General features: G+C 40.0%; 1 long non-coding RNA gene across 4 annotated transcripts; it reads left to right on the forward strand.

The window, feature by feature from the left end:
• Positions 1-357: 357 nt before the first annotated feature.
• Positions 358-14,425, forward strand: LOC136012262 (uncharacterized). 4 transcript variants are annotated; one of them, XR_010611642.1, is made up of 8 exons: positions 358-473; positions 4,530-4,714; positions 6,827-7,066; positions 7,196-7,306; positions 8,715-8,929; positions 12,466-12,537; positions 13,026-13,221; positions 14,126-14,425. It is a non-coding gene; the product is annotated as an uncharacterized LOC136012262 (long non-coding RNA). The 4 variants fall into 4 exon arrangements; XR_010611641.1 differs by lacking the exon at positions 358-473 and having other exon boundaries at positions 3,303-4,714; XR_010611640.1 differs by lacking the exons at positions 358-473; positions 4,530-4,714 and having other exon boundaries at positions 4,917-7,066.
• The last annotated feature ends 2,305 nt before the right edge of the window (positions 14,426-16,730 follow it).

Consider the following 16,730-nt stretch of genomic DNA (forward strand, 5'->3'; position numbering starts at 1 on the left):
TGCTTCTTGCTCTGTCTAGACTGAAACATAAGGTGGGCATAGGCTCATGGGGAGAACCATGGAACTTCTGCTCCATTTGGAACCCCTTTAGGGGGACACCTGTCTCATCCAGCCCTTGCTGTGGTCCTCACCAGCATGCCCTTCTCTGCAAGGCCACATGGGCCACTGATGTGCTGCAAACCTCTGGCTGGCTACATTTCAATGCTGCATAGAAGAGATTAGAGGACCTGGTTTTATTACTATTGGTTTACATTACACAAAATCAGCTTAATGTAATCAGTCAGTTCAGTTGCAATTGTGCCCTCATCCTGTGTATGGGTTTATTCCTTCTTTCTCCTTTTCTTTTCCAGAGGTTGATTCCTTTGAACTGCTGAAACCTGATGGCTTGCAATCAATAGTCTGTAAAACAATAAGATCAGCAGTGTGAAGATTCAGATTTTCTGTCTATAAATGAAGATTGCTGGGCCACTGAGGTGAGTCTGACTTAAACTGATTGCTTGATAGAGGAACGGGGTAGGAGGAAAGAGATTAAAAATACCTGGAGACGATGTTGAGCTGTTAGTACAGTATTGACCCACTTCATATAGATAGCTGAGGGAAATATGGATGCATAAACATACAATAGATACTACCTACAAATGTAATTTTCTGCTTAAATGTTAAATCACTGATAGACCCTGTGACTAGAATTCTAAGTCCCATATATGCTATATTACAACCTCACAATATGATCAGGAACACTTGCCTGGTCATGAGATCAGTTTTTCCAATTAAGGTGAAACAGGAGTCTAGGTTTTGGTTTGGTTTTCTGTTTTTAATTTATTTTTTTTCTTTGGGTGTATTCTGGGGGATGTGTGTGTCTTCTTTGAATACCAGTAAGATTATATTTAGTTGTTCTGGGCAAATAGGAATATGCAAGACTTCAACAGAAATGCTATAGGGTGACATGCTTTGATAGGAATGCAAGTTTAGAAACTGTTCGTAAGAGGACATAAGATGAATTTGTCTAATATGAGAATAAGGCTGGGATAACAGTACCACCTTGATGGAGTAGCAGCAAGAGCATGGGGTCAGTGGGTGAGTGGCAGACCTGTGTGGGTATGGTTATATGGGGCTGCCTCATGGCACTGCCTCAGTCAGTTGGTTAGAAGGCAGGGTAACTTAGACATAGCCAAGAGCTTGTATTAAGCACTTAGCTCTTAAAAAAAAAAAAAGGAAAGCAAGTTCTTTTTGATTAAAAGGTTGAAGATTCTTTTGTGGTTTGAGGCTATCATTTCATGAACAGTTTGTCCAATAAATTATTGCTAAAGCGATTACAGGAGTATTGTGGTAAGTATTCCAAGTTCACAAGTTAAACCCTAAGTGAACTGACAACAGCAGCTGTCTGTCAGACACAGACTAGTTAGCTGTGTAAATACTCATGATCGTGAAGTTGTTGTAGGCTTTACATAAGTTCACCATCTCAAATTCATGTTGTTCCTACTACTAAGACAGTTTATTAAGTACTGTTAAATATTTCCCTTTTATTACTGTCTGGAACTCAAATCAGAAAAGCTACAAGAATTATTTAGGTCTAATAATGTTCAGTTTCTTTCTGAAAATTAAATTAGCTGGCATCAGTTTGAAGAAAATGAGGTTTTCCTCATTGAGATGGGACTGAAACAGATAATTGAAAGAAGCACAATAGCAAAAGAAAGAAAGGCCAGGCAGACAGAGCAGGTATGTGACCGTACATTTCATGGACATTTTGACTTTCTTCCTATGTTCATTTACTTTGTCATGACATACAGTTTTATGTCACAGTAGCAATAATCTTAACAGGAATCAAAATTTTGTCTGTAACCTAATACAACGGAGACAAGTATTTATATACTTAACTTCAATTTGGGTGCTTGTGCTGAAATCAGTGGGAGTTAGAGGAACTTAAATATACTTACAGATCTTGTGACAGCTCTATTCAAGCACAGGTTTTCAAATCCACAGATAGAGTTCTGGTTTTGTTATGGTAATGATCATAGAGCGTTTGTCTATTCCTAATTGATAGAAGTAAATATTAATTTCCAATCTGAATCCAACCCTCAAATACCTAGATTTATTGCTGCAGATGCTGAAAATGCTGCTGATGAGAGCTGGCTGAGCTTTCTAGCTGCTCTGAGGAAACCTCTCAGAGCAGTTTCCTCTGCCAGGTTCCTGGCAACCTCTTTGGGTATGTTGGGATGTCTGCATGGCACTGGGCCCACTGTACTGCTGGGGCTCTGAGCAACACAAGCAGAAGCCATAGGTTTGTCTCTGGGTATATTTACTTGGATCCTTGCTCTTTCCAGCTGGCAGACACTGGAATACAAAACTGTTCTTCCTCTCTAGACTCCTTCCTTTCATGTCATATAAGGGCATGCATATATTTAACATATAAAATCACAATCTGTCAGCCTTGATACTACTATTCTCTTTTCCTAGATTAGAAAAACTTATTCATGGTTAACTAAAGCTTCAGCTGATTTGGAGCACTGCAATTCACTGACTCAGCAGTAGTGTAAAGAATATGGCCACTTCTAATTTTTTCTCCACAAAAGTTTGCAGGGCACTGAGGGGTCATTTTCAAGGCTTGTGTCTATCTAAGGCATTTGAAGGTCAAACCCAAGTGGTCTGTAGTCACACTCTGAAATCAAGTTCTTCCAAAACTGGTATCTCCTGATAAGGAAACAATATGCTGGATGCAGACATAACAGATTTCTGACTGAGTAGCCTATTTCTCTAGGGTTTGCCCATGGGAGTAAGCATGGTGACCTTTGCACTCCTGGATAGTGGGTCCCAGACAAATCACAATCAACCAAAAAAGAACCCCAAGCTTCCTCTCAAAATAAGGTAACCCAGCAACTCAGGCAGAGCCAAACAAATGTTGAACAGATCCTTATGAACTGAATTCAGTTCAAACTGAAACATCTTGTGTGTTGACAGTACTCAAAGTACAGGCTTTTGTTTGTTTATTTATTTTTTTTTTTCTAAGGGAAAACCTGAATAGAGCTTAGGAGGTAAACCAGAACTTGACAGGTGGGTACTGGTGGAAGATTTATACTAGGTGTTGGCTCTTTCTTAGGCACCCAAATGAAGTAAGAGACAGCTAAAGGCTTCTACCACCCAGAGCTCTTCATGATGTTTATAGACAGAGTTTGAAATCTCTAAAATGTTGCCAATGGGTTTTGAAACCCAAATGGGATCTGAGCAACACAGCCTGAGAGTTGTGTACAGCTCCTGTTTTGTGCTGGTTCTACCCTCAGCACAGAGGAGCCGCTCTGGTTTCTCAGGGACAGCATTTGGTTGTTAAATTCATTTCCCACAGGGGCTTTCTAGTCTCCTTCAAAAATGACAGGCAGAACCGAAATCCCATTCGATTAAAAGAAAGTGAAAAGGGGAGATGGAACTCTATGCAAACAAACCAAAACAGTTTGAAATTTTTACTTCAAAAGCACCGCAGTATTTTACCAGCAGTATCTTAGCAAGGACTGAATTCAGTAGCACTGCCTTATTCATGCTGCTACCATTAAGAGTTCTACTGTTCAAAAACATTTTAAAGAGCCAACTGTTTTACTGCTTTGAGATATCTCTGCCCAGGAGTGAATCTTTGCATTCATTTTCAAAACAATCAGTCCTCCATGTGGAAGCTGTTTAAGTTTATGTAAGACCATCAGTCTTCAAAGACAAATAAAAAATTACAGGCTTCCTTATTCTAGACAACTTTCCTTTTCACCATCTCCTTCCACGTTTCCTTTTCTTATTTGTTATCCAGTAGCAGGTACTACAGTCATGTGCTGGGGTAACACGTGCGTGCGTGCATTTGTACACACTCAAGTGTGTCAAGGCTCAAAAAATCAAGACTAGAACGTCTCAAAAAATTTCTTGTTTCTTCTTATCTTCCTTCCTTTTCCTTTTCCCTTTCCTTTATATGTTCTCTGCTAGCATTTTGTAATGCTGTTAATTGCTGTGATATTGTGAATCCATGGTTAACTGTGATTCTAAACTGGTTTCATTTCCAGTGTGTCTTGACACTGAGCAGTGGTGAGGTGTTTTTGTGCTGCCAGAGCCAAAGGTAGAAGCCTGTGACCTCTGTTAAATTACTCTTAAGTCATTCTGACCCATTTAGATCCAACATTAGCTTGTTGCTATAGTTTATTCTGTCTACGGCAACTGAGATCTAATTGAGAACATGAAAAATGTGCTGGATGTGGCAGACTGAGTAAAAAGCATGCTTCTGTTCTGAAACTGGGAATCCCAGCAGCACAGACTGCTGGAGATCACAAGTTGAGATGAGTTTAGCCACCTCAGTGCCTCTGACAGATGCTGGTCAGCTACTTAGTTTAGTAGTGTGAACAGACAGGAAGTCAGAAACACTACTGCAATGTCGGCAGTGAAGTTAACATCACTTCCTTGCTAAAACACTGTGTACACTGACAAGCTGACAAACACATCCATCTCATTAGGACAATCCTGCCCTACACATTTCTGTAGCTGTCAGATATGCTATATTACAGTTGTGGTCCTTATGCTGAAGCAAGCTGAAAAATTACTGAAGAAGTACTTTCTCAGGCTTAAAATAAAGCATAGAGATACAATGAATGTGGAATCCCTAAATGTGGATGGAGATGTCAGCACGGCCGATGCAGCGGATTTTGCAGGCTCCTACTTCTGGATGCGGTGATAAGAAGACGACCTTTTGGTAAGTAGCCATACACATGGGTGGCAAAGGCCCAAGTCAAAAGATTTTGTGATTTTTCAGGATGATCATGTGATAGCAGGTAATGTTTTCAAGTAAAGATAATAAATAGCAAGTTCTGAGGGAAGGGGTTTCCTTTGCTGGTAGACCAAAGGAATCAAGGAGCAGGGTCTGTTGCTGTTCATAGCCTCCGAAACTCACGCAATGAGACTTCATAGCAGGGGGGAGAAGGGGTGGTTTGGTCGAAGCGGACCACAACTCCTCCTGGCTCCGGCCCCGACACCAGCACGGGCGCTGCTGGTGCAGGGGGGGCCCGGAGGGCTGCTGCCATGACAGCGCCGCGCCGCCACCTAGCGGCCGCCCGTGGTCAGCGGCGGGGAGCGGCCGGGCCGGGTCCGACTGCCTGGCTCGGGTACCCGTCTCTGGACTGTGTTTGTTCCGGCACAGATGAGGAAGGACAGTTGTGAATACAGCATCTGTGATGCGAACAAGTGATGCCGGGCGACTTTTAAGAGTGACTTTTTAACTGGAAAAGCCCACTGCTCTATGTCACCTCTTTTCCATCAGCTGGTTTTCCCTTTAATATCTCTATCCCTCTGTTTGCTCTCCATCAAGCCCTCTGTCTGTGATATCTTGATTAACTGCATAATTCGAGGAACAGAATTGAGCCCCAAGGTAAAAAGCAAGTAAACAAAACCCACCCAAAACTGTTGCTCAACTGTTGCTCATTTTCATTTTAACTGCATTTCCTGCAGTCACATTGTTTACGTTATGAAGGTCTTGATACTCTGACATACAGAAAGACAAAATTAAAAGCATTATCTTTTAATGCCTTATCACTCACTTGTCTTGTATCATCCTGCTGAAGATACTGGCAGAGGGAGAGAATATGCATTTCTAAGAGCAAGCTCTATAGCTTTAAGATTATAGTTTCCTGAAATATGTAGAGCTGATCTATAGAAAAACAAGTAAACTAACAAGTAAACTACACTGCGTTTCAGTTGTTAAACTGCTGCTGCCAGTCAATGTAATTCCCACTAGCTAACAATAAAATTGTTTTGACATGCAATCTTGTGCACACTTCAATAATAGTTACCTAACAGAGATTTTCACCCATGAGAGCATTTCTTTTTTTTCTGCTTACTTAGTATCGTGAAAATTTTGATGTGTTAGAAATCCTGTTGTAAAGGGCACCCTGTCAGTGACAGCAGTCACCAGAGCCACTCTGTAAATTGCACTGTAAAGAACAGTCATGTACAATACATCTGTTATATTTCATAATAAACCCTATCTTATCGCCACGGACAGATGCTTCAGTTTCTTACAAAAAATACTGTCAGACCAGATCTGCAGTGCTTGTAGCTGGAAATTTAGGGTCTCCCAATTGCCTTTGCCTACTTGAGCTGCAGTCGGGCTCTAGCCTGAGCAGAGGTGAAGGCTTACTGTGGGTAATTACAGAGATAAAGGGTGCCCAGCTTGCACTTATTCCCACAGACATCAACAGCATCCAGCACAAGCAGGGTCTGATGCAGTGGCTACAACTCCTCTGTTCCCAGCTCCTATGCAGCAGCCTCTGCAGCCGCTCCAGCTGTGTTCGCAAAGCAGCTGGACTAAGCACAAGGGTCTGCTGATCCAGGCTCTCCACCATGCTCCTGCTTTGAAAAGTCATGCAGGGATGTGGTTTTGCTTCCAAGTGGAAGAGATCTGTAAATGATTTGAAGGTTCAGAGTTCAGGGGTGGTTTGGAAAAACACCCGTCGGGCTGCAATGCCCATGGGGGACCTGTCTGGTTAGCTGGGGTGTCTCTGGGTATTTCTGGCATTTCACCTCCTGACTGAAGTCAGGAAAACTCAGAGAAAGAAAAAATATGGAAAAAATGCATCCAGACACTTCCAAACTTGGAAACCAGTTTCCTAATGTTTAGTCAAAGGCAGGAGTCAGTTCTTGTGTTGCCCACCCACCTCTCTTTGGACTAGAAAATAGTCACAGCAGTTTCCTTAAAAATATCAGATAAGCAGCATAAATAGCTGCCCAAGAATCAGAGATATGACTAATTCCTATTTATTAGACATGTGCAGTATAAATAACTACTTGTTTCGCTACCCATTAATTACAGCGAGATGCCTCTAGCCCTGTCACAGGCGTCCAGGTCTGCTTCCACACTGTATCCTTTGAACAAATCCATGTCGTCATTCTGCAGACTTGTACTTCCAATGAAAGGAAATGGGAAAGGCTGTGTGCCACAGGCATCCTCCTCTACCTCTGCAGCTCTGGTTCCTGGGGATTTGAGAAGATATTGCCAGGGGGCAAGATACAGCCACTAATTTTGTTACTGGCATAACATCTTGTGTGTGAGGTACAATTCCCAGATGGCTTTCTTAAGGCATCTTATTGCAAATACTTCTGGGGAGTTTTGTAATTCATCTCAGCAGTATATGTAAACACTACTTAATGGATGCCTTTAATGCTGTCTTCTTGCTTCCAGGATTTTCGATGGGTCACTGCATCGGTGTTGGAGCTTTCCCTGGGGCTGCGCACACATTGACACAGCCGAGGGCAGGGGAAACTGTACCATTTCAGCTCAACTTGATTACAGGTTTTTGACTGAAACATGCTTTTATTTATTTATTTATTTTTGTTTTAAAGAAAACCCTGAGTCACAAAAACTTACCTTGTAAATGGATTGATCTTGAGGAAAACATATAGAGAAAAATATATATAGGCAAAAAAAAAAAAAAAAAGGAATTCTTCAGTGATTAGGACAATTGCGTGTTGGTAGTCCTGTAGTCAGCAAAGCACAGTGAGTTGTGGCATGGTAGTCAGTGAGCCTGAGAGGGAATAAAGCAGGGCAAGAACTAGCATCCCTGCTCTCAGTATATCCTATTACTGCCAATCTGCATTGTAGAGTTAATTTAAAATTCAGTAAATAAACGAGAAAATGCCCATCAGCCAGCAGGTACAGCATCTGGTGAGACAGGGACCTGGCACACTTAGACCCTTGATTTCAAGATGATCAGGGAAAGACTTGTGCAGAGGAGGCAAACTCAAATGCCCCAACTCTTTTTTTGTGTGATGCAGATTTCCTTGTTTGTACCTACTCCAATGTAATGGAGATGAAGAGAATAAAAAATTGGGCCACCTATTTATACTCTTTTTCCCTCCTACATCTCTTCTGCTTGTAAATGCTCCGTGATTGCCCTCCACTAATTTTAACTTCAAAACTAGGGGTGGTGGGAACTGAGGATGCCCCAAAAGTAATTGTATTAACAGAAAGTGGTGATGTGAGGTCAAGGGGAAGTGCAGGACCAGAGTGCTCAAAATACCATCAGCTACGTCAGGAAAACAGATGTGCTATTACTCCTTTCTGCATATGGGAAATAGTCTCAAAATCACGGTCTACTCTGAATAGCTTAAGAAAAGATTTTATTCAATACTTCTACTTTCTGCTTTTGAGAAGGGATTCTAGTTTTTTTCCACACATTCCCCTCGTCTTCCTCCCCCTCCACCCCCCCCTTGTTTTTTTGTTCACTGTGAAAAACCTGCAGAAATTCATCTGCAGAAATTCTTCCCGGTTTAAAAAACACCCACACGCACACACACAAAAAAACCCACCACACAAACCCCCTCCCCAAACAACACAACAACACCCCCCACCCTGACACCCCCCCCACCCACGTTCACAGTCAGCTGTTCAGGTGATGTTGAATGGTGACAGTTTACCTTTAGCTTCAGGAGCACCAGGGGTAGGGACGTCTCCAGGGCTCCTACTTGCAGTAGTCCATCTGCTGGACTCTGTGGGTGGCTCAGTGGGCACCACAGGGGAAGCTAAGACCAGCCTTTAACAATAAGTTCAAGTTACACTGTTGTAGACTTGTGCCAGAGCATAGTGCTGTGCTAATGAACACTGTAGAGGATGTATACACACCTTGATTTACTAGGAAATCAAAATGTAATGCACGTTTGTAGCTGATAATCAAAAATGCAACTGATTTATCTGTTGCCAGGGAAGTACTACACAAGACTAGAGCTTCATAAGGATCCTGCAGGTCAACCTCTTTTGCCTCCAGAAACCCAGCTCCAGGCGCTCTTTTGATTCTGAAGTTATGCCCTGCCTAACTCACTGCGACCTTAGTGAGACAACGCATGTTGCCCAGCAGCCATGCTTCTGCGTTGACTTGAAACAACGGGACCGACTGCTGTTGTGCTTTGTTCCACGGAGGTAGGCTCACTATTTAAACCATATGTTGAATTATAACCTTGTAAGTAGGAGGAAAACTAAAGCATATTTCACTGGGTTCTACAAAAGCGCTGAATGGATGTCATTTTTATCAAGGTTTTATGTGCACTATCCAAACACCAAACCATTGTGCTGTACAATGAGATTTAAGGTGAGCTGTTGTATTACATGTCTAGAGGTGACTGCATCAGTAGTAGTCCACAGTTTGTAGCTCTTGTCTCAGGATTCAAGGCTGATGCTTAGATATGAGTTTTTTGGGTGGTGAAGAAGGAGTGCTAAGATTAGAGCTGGACATTTGATTTTCAGGGGTATGATGGGGTATTTCCCAGGGGGTTTTAAAGCTGCTCAGGATGAGCCCTTGATATTCAGGTAGTTGAAACACAAAGTGCTCCTATGTTTTCCTGATACATCCAAAGGTAATGTGAGTTCTGCAAGCTTGTCTTGCTTTTGGGATTAGGGCTGACATTCTCTGAAACTGACTGTTTGAAACTGTACCTGTCTTCTGTTAATTAGGTGGGGTTCATGGCTAGAAACCTGAGCTAAGCAGAATGTTAAGTGTGGTGGGTTAGTGCTGGGCTGGAGTGCAAAGGATGTCTGTGCTTGGCTTGCAGCTGCAATGCTGTACCTGGCCTTGATTACGTTACTGAAACTCTTTGGGACATAGCTTTCTTGTGGAAGATTGGAATAAGTGGTATTTTTCCTACCACAGAGCAATGGGCTAGTAGCATAAATGGATTGTATATGTGAAAATGTACTGAAGTGCTCAGCAAGCTCCACTAGCTAATTAATTGTTTTTTTGGACCTGAGTTTATGTAGCACCACTAACTAAATTCCACAGTAATGCTTGCAGTGAATCCATTCTATGGTCCTTTAACTTTTCAAGTCTGTGGAAAGGAACTTTCTTCTAATATATGTTGCAAGCTTAGCAGTACTTTCACCAGGAAAGGAACCGAATGGTCAGGATTTCTGCCAATTTGGGCTGAAATATATGTGGAAGAGATGGTGAGATTTTTTGCTGTCTTTGGAAATTCAGTTTAGCCTAAGTTTGTACTTGAACCTGATTTTAATTTGCGTCTTAGCTTCACATATTGCATTTTTGACGTCTCTTAATAAAAAAAAAATAGAGGTGAAGCAACCCAGAAACAGCCTAGTTTGCAGCAAAAAAGTGCTCTAATGCTAAAGAAGTGAGGGTTAGTGGCAGGCGAGCTCATGGTGTTCATTCTTGCTTCGATACAGTGAAGGCAGATTAAGGATAAATTACTGTGAGCAAATGTCTTGTTTTCTCTATGACTCCACCTCTTTCTGGCATCCTGCCCTCTCCCCACCCTTTGCATTTGTCTGTATGTCTTAATGGCAGTATTCATGCAGCTGGTAATTATGTGTCTGAGAGAGAAGATTTACACAAAGCCTTCCCTTCAGTTATTCAGAAAATTTTAGATACAGTATTTATGTGATTTGTTAGGTCCCAAGCTCCAACTTAAAAATCACAGATTTCTTAAGGGCTAAGCTCGAGTGAGAAAAATTTTAAGAGGAATGATTTCAACTAGAAGTGAATTCTTAGGTTGTCTCTTTACACCTGGTTACAAAAGTTTGTCTTCAAAAATAAATACAATGCCTATTGTAACATTAGCACACAGTCATTCGGCTTTGACCGAGGCAGTTTGATGTTCTGCTGTGAATACAAAGCTGATCCAGTTACTGAAACCTACTTGATTCAGTTGGTGTCTCATGTCATAAACATGAATTGCTGATTTCATATTACTCATAACAGGCGCACTGTGAATGTTTGCAGAGTTTATAAGATATCAGTTACAAATGTGATTATACCAGCCATTCCTCAGGACTGACACCAGTTTCAAATTAGAAGCTGTCAGGCCTCACCTGCTCCTGAGTTCACCGATAGGTCACTTTCTTGTCATTTTGGCATTCCCCATCAAAATGACATCTGTGCTCATGAAGGGACAGTGAGAGACTCGAAGTTGTTAGAATTGTTGAAGAATAAGAATAAGGTGTCATCTACTCCAGTAATGTAGTGCTCAACTTTGGCCTTTCAGATGGCTTGATGCTTGTAACACCTGACAATGTTTCCAGATATAAGAATAGCTGGATTGGAGAGTCAGCAGTTGTTCCCTCTTCTACCCATGGATGCTAAGCATTCAGCTCAGCCCTAGCCACAGGGTGTAGACAATCCTAGAGACTTGAGCAAAGAGTTTGTAAAATGCCTTTAGTTTTCTACACACAGGAACAGGACATTAGGATAAATAAACATTCTTCAGAGTCCCTTGTTTCACATCCATACTTTTAAGCAAACAATGTGTGAAAGACAAAAGGTTAATATTGTTCAACAAACAACTGAATACAAAAGTTATAAACTTTTTCAAGTTGTTGGACATTTCCATTAATTTCTTTACATGCCATTTATGTAGATGCAAACCATAATTTTATTTGGAAATATCCTGACTCTTGAAAACCTGTTTCTTCTTAATAGAAGATTCTTCATATTCACTCAATCTAATAGAGTTTAGCTAGGTCAGTCCAATTCCTACATCTTAAAAGCTAATCCCAAAGTCTGCATTTGATTTCTGTTATTAAATATATAAATGCCAGATCCAAGCAATGTCAGACTTTGCAGGTTAAAGATTTGGGCTCCTAGATTCCAAAGGAGTTAGATAAAGAGTTACCTAATATAGGTGTACCACCTATGGAACAGTTGTACAGCTTTCTTTTTAAGGCTTGGATTTTACAGGACATTAAGTAAATGTGTGTAAAAAAAAAAAAAAAAAAATTCAAGTTGCCTGGCCCATTACCGTACAGAGGAAAGTCATGGGATGTTACAAGCTCACGTGCACTAGGTTGGTGAGAAAAGAGAACAGACATGTTTGTGAGAGAGTAGGCAAGGATAAACAAGATGTTGACTTACACTTTGCCAAATAAAGAGCTCAGAGCAGCCAAGGAAAATCTTTTTGTTTTCTCCTCACTAAATTAGACCTTTATTTTTGTCTTAGGCACTGTGGCTAGCAGAGCTGTAAGGACATTCAGTTATCAGAGTTGCCATCATTCTCTGAAATCTGTCCTTGACTTTATTTTCTGCTTCAGGAAATATTATAGTATTGTTATTTCATCTATATTAAATAAACCTAAGGCCAGATTCCTCATGGTGTAAACAAGCATGACTTCAGGAAACCAATGCTGATTCATGCCATCCAAGTGTCTGATTCTTAATATAAAAGAGAACATGTTACAAGAGAGTAAACAAACAGAAGCAAAATGTTGTAGGAGCTCATGTCATCAACATAGAATTCCCCCCACAGGTTTCAGAAGGAGAAATAAAAAATAGCTAAGGTAGATTTGCAGAAGCCACCACATTTTTTATTTTCTTTTTAATGATTTGGATATTGATCATTTTTAATCTTCTTCTCAGAGCAACCAAGAGATCTATTATAGCTTGAGCCAGCCATGAAAAGCAGGTCCGTTCTTTAACCTGCCCCAATTCACTTGGACATATTTTATATCTCCAGGGATTCAGCCACGAAGTCCATTAGAGCATCAGATGCAGTGAGGTCAAATCAATTGTCCATACTGCAGAGAAGGTAACCATCATTTACTGTAATTCTCCCCCGTCATGGTAGAGGAGAGGAAAGGTTAAAAGCTGTATTACCATGAGGCTGTCTCATCTATCTTTCAGTATACTGGTAATACCTAAACATTGCTTAAAGAACTGAATGTACAATCTTAAATCTGTGTTAAACTGGATTTAATGGTTAGATTGCCAAATCAACACATTTGCTAACGATTTTTTTTCTTCAAGGAGGAACATTAAAAAAAAATACCATTTTTAAAACATAAAGCAAAAAAATTTTATATTGTCACGTTCAAAGCTGTACTGAATGCTCATCTCAGGATGACTGGAATGACTAATATTTATCCTCCACTGTACATAGATATATTTACCTATGAAGTAATTTGCTGTCATCTCTTCAAGCTGGAGATGCTGCGACAGTCCAAAAACAAAAGAGGAAGTAAATTCAGGATGTATATTTTGCACTGTAAATCAAGTCCTTATGTGTTTGCACTCTAGGATGGGCAATAATAATTGACTAAAGCAATCACTGCTATGGGAAAACAAACGTCCTGGCAGTGTCGCATCTGAAGGTCAAGCCTGATGACATAGTAAGCACCTGAACTCTCACTGACTCCTGGGGAGGAGGCCTGTGCTGAGCACCTCCCGAAGCTTGCCTGGCGGGGACAGATTTACACAGCTGCTGGGGCTGCGGGTGAGGGTGATTTTTCGCTCCTATCTCCTTCCATTGGGTCTGCAAAGTCATTTATATCCATTACAGTGCTGTGGCATCTCTCTGACTCCTGCGCTCCATGTGTTAACTGCATGAAACCAGAGAGAAAATGCAGTTCTGTGCCAGGGACTCTGTATTCCTCCTCCTCTGAACATTTGCACTGTAGCCCTGATTAATGTCTTATGAGATGATGTGCATGCAGGGGAGCCATGCCCACGCCTGCCATGGGTGTGAGAGCTATGGCACTGTGGCCCGGTTCTTGTAGGACCCACTGTTGAAGTAGGAAGCAATAATGAAGCTCAGATTTATTCAACTATTTGTCTTTTCTAGGTTCATCTTTTCTTTTTCCTAGGGTTTCTTTAATCCTGAGCTGTTCTCATTAAGAAGGTGATTGAATGAAGGGGATATGGAGACTTTCCATATTCCAGAAATCTAACATCTGTAGAAATTAGTAAATTTTTGTGTGTGTGTTTCAGAAGCTCAGCTGCCAAGCAGACACACCCATGTATTTGAAATAAAACCAAAGTACTAAGAAATAGAAGATACTTGGATACTGTTCCTCTAGTAAAAGTGTATAGAATATGTTTCTGTGGCTGCCATATATTAATTATATTCTTCTTGGGAGACAGTGGTCTGAATTTAGCAGAAGTGTAAGAGTTTGGTGTAGATGAATAAGTGTTTTTAGTATGAAACCTATTTTTAAGGTTTTAGTTAGGGTTTAATGCTTAGCACAATAAATTCTAACTTCAGATAATGTGGGTATTCAGTAACCATAAAAAGAAACTTGTAAAAGTTCTGTGTGTGCTGAAGGAGAGATAAATGTGCTTTAGATTAGGTGTTACATACCAGCCACTTATTTGCTTTTTCTCTTCTGTTCTCTTTTTAGAATTTACCTTAACAGAGACTCTGTGTGGCTTCTTTTCCTCAGTTTGTGTTACCTGCATCTCTGAATTCATCCCTATGAACGTGTATTAGCAGGTCCTTTGCTAGTCCTTACAACAGTGCAGTTTAGCGTTGCCTCGCTGAATAAAGGCAAGTACTATAAATATGTACTGGATGACAACTCTTTATAAAATTAAGCACTAAAACAGCTAAAGCTTTATCATTTTAATATAAAAATTCTGAAGTAAATATGGAAAATGTATATCTAAGAAATAAATTCATCCAAATCTGGAAAGAAATGAAAGCTTAAAAAGATGCTTTCCTTCATAATAGCACAAAATGAGGACTGCATGTCGTTTGCATGGTCTGTTGCTTCCTTGTTCTGGAGTACCTCTCAGATAGCTCACAGCTTAGTAGTACCCTCTATGTTAGCACATGCTCTGCAATGCTAATTGAGAGAATGGTCCGCTGGGTTATTTAACTGAAACCAGAGTCTCAAAGATCAGACAAGCTTTGCTGTTCCTCAGCTTCAATGGATATCACAGCCCTGACTGAAAGAGCACTGAATTTAATAGAAAGGCTTGGATCTGGAAAACTGCTTACTGAAATCAATGAGGGAAAGAGCTTTAACTCCAACAGTTAACACTTCATTCTGGCCTTTTTCTCAATAGATACAAACATTGGCTCTGTGATGCCTAGTCATTTTTTTAAGATCAATAAGGCAAACCTAAATTGTGCAGCAAATGTGCATTTACTATCTGCTGTGTTAGCATTACAAGTCAGATCAGACTTTTGAAAAATAAGTGTTTGATTTTACAATAATTCTACCCTCTGCAGCAAACAACTGTATTTTTAAGGAAATCTGTTTAACCAGGAAAATCACTAAGGAATTCCTCAAGAGTTGTAGATAGCTCTTAGTTGACAGACTTCCTTAAAGAACTCCTTTTTCTATGTCTACAGTAATTAAAATAAAAGTTGTCCTTTGAGTATTTGACATTGGCAAGATGTATTTAGTTTAATTTTCTCCAAATGCTAAAGAGGTTGCTACACTTACGTGGAAGTAGTTAGGTCTCATGAAAATGAGAGAGATTCAGATTCTCTGAATTTGTCATAAGGTAATATATTCAGATGGACTTTCCTGATTCTCCTGGTCATTCTGAGGGAATGTAGTAATTGCCTGCTTGTCACATCAGTAGTTGGTGGCATTACAGAGAATACCAGTGTAGGGCTTTGGGGATAAAATTCTCTGCTAAATAACCAAAAAAAGGCAGTCCTGATTGCAAAAAGCAGTGACATTAAACAGAACTGTTCTGAAAACATGCATCAAACAAGCAGAAGAGAAGTGCAGTTATGAGCAAGTCTTAACCTGTGTGCAGCTTGGGTTGTGTCATAACATGACTGTTTCACATTAAAGATGAAACACTAAAGCACTAGCAGGAAGTTACCATCATAATATTTTCTTTTGAAAAGTATTTGCTCTGTTAAAATGTAAGATGTTTTTCATTAATAAGTTTAAAATCTATATAAAAATGTTTCCTACAGTGCTATAGGCCACCAGAGAAGACTGTATTGCCCCTTCTTCTTCCTGTCTTTTTTTCAAACAGCAATAAATAGGGTCAAAATTAGTCACTGCAGATTGCCTGGAATTTCTTGACATTAACTGAAAATTTCAAACTAATGTGGAAAGTTCTGGTGATTCTTTTTATGTAAGTATGCACCTTCCTAGAATGCATTTGAGTGGTTAATTTTTGCCTTGTGCTCAAGTCCCCCCCTTCTTCCCCCAGTCTACAATATGGCATCTTTCAATACTGGGAAGTCTTATTTGTGGCAGATTACTCTGACTTGGTGCTCTCTGATGTCCAAACTGAGTGAATTCACAAGAAAGTTGTGGTCCTTACACTTTCATGAGGCTATTTAAGTCTTTTGAGTCTGAAATAATGGATGAAAAATATGAAAATTCAAAATGGATAAAAAAAGTTTTAATTTCGGCTAAATTCTTGATGTTCAAAACATGAAAAAGGCACTGGTATTTGTGACCAGACAGAAACAAACTCATACAAACCAAACGTAAGTGATTTAATTAAATTATTTGATATTTGCTTTAGGATTAGATTTTGTGCTGAAATTTCTTGAAAAAGTTCTTTAGAGGCTGAGGTTGCACAGCAATTAATGAGGGAAGGTTCTTGCTTTATGCAGATCCATCTGCCTAGCTTTATAAGTTTGCTATTAACTGCCTATAATTCTATGATTAAAAGATCAATGTGTACTTGTCCAAACCAGTACAAAGGTGAGAAAAATGTATCAAAATGAAACATTATCCAAAAGGATCTTCTTTTTAATTACAAGTTCAGTTTAAACCAATTTGTCAGATCAATTCAAGCACAGATGTTAGCAAGATTTTGAAAAACTAGAATAGTAGAAGAAATATTTCCATCAATCAGAGAAAAAAAAACAACCCAACTACTTCGTCCTCAGTGTCCTCACTTCCAGCTTGGAGTTCAGTGTTTTACGTAATCTGCTGCTGAAGGGAAAGCTGAATTGAGAAATCTGCTTTAAACAAAAGTGAATTTAACCAATTTATTTTCATTACTGAAGCTGAGGAAAATGCA

Source organism: Lathamus discolor, chromosome 3 (assembly GCF_037157495.1).
Source record: "Lathamus discolor isolate bLatDis1 chromosome 3, bLatDis1.hap1, whole genome shotgun sequence".
NCBI classification, from domain to species: Eukaryota; Metazoa; Chordata; class Aves; order Psittaciformes; family Psittacidae; genus Lathamus; species Lathamus discolor.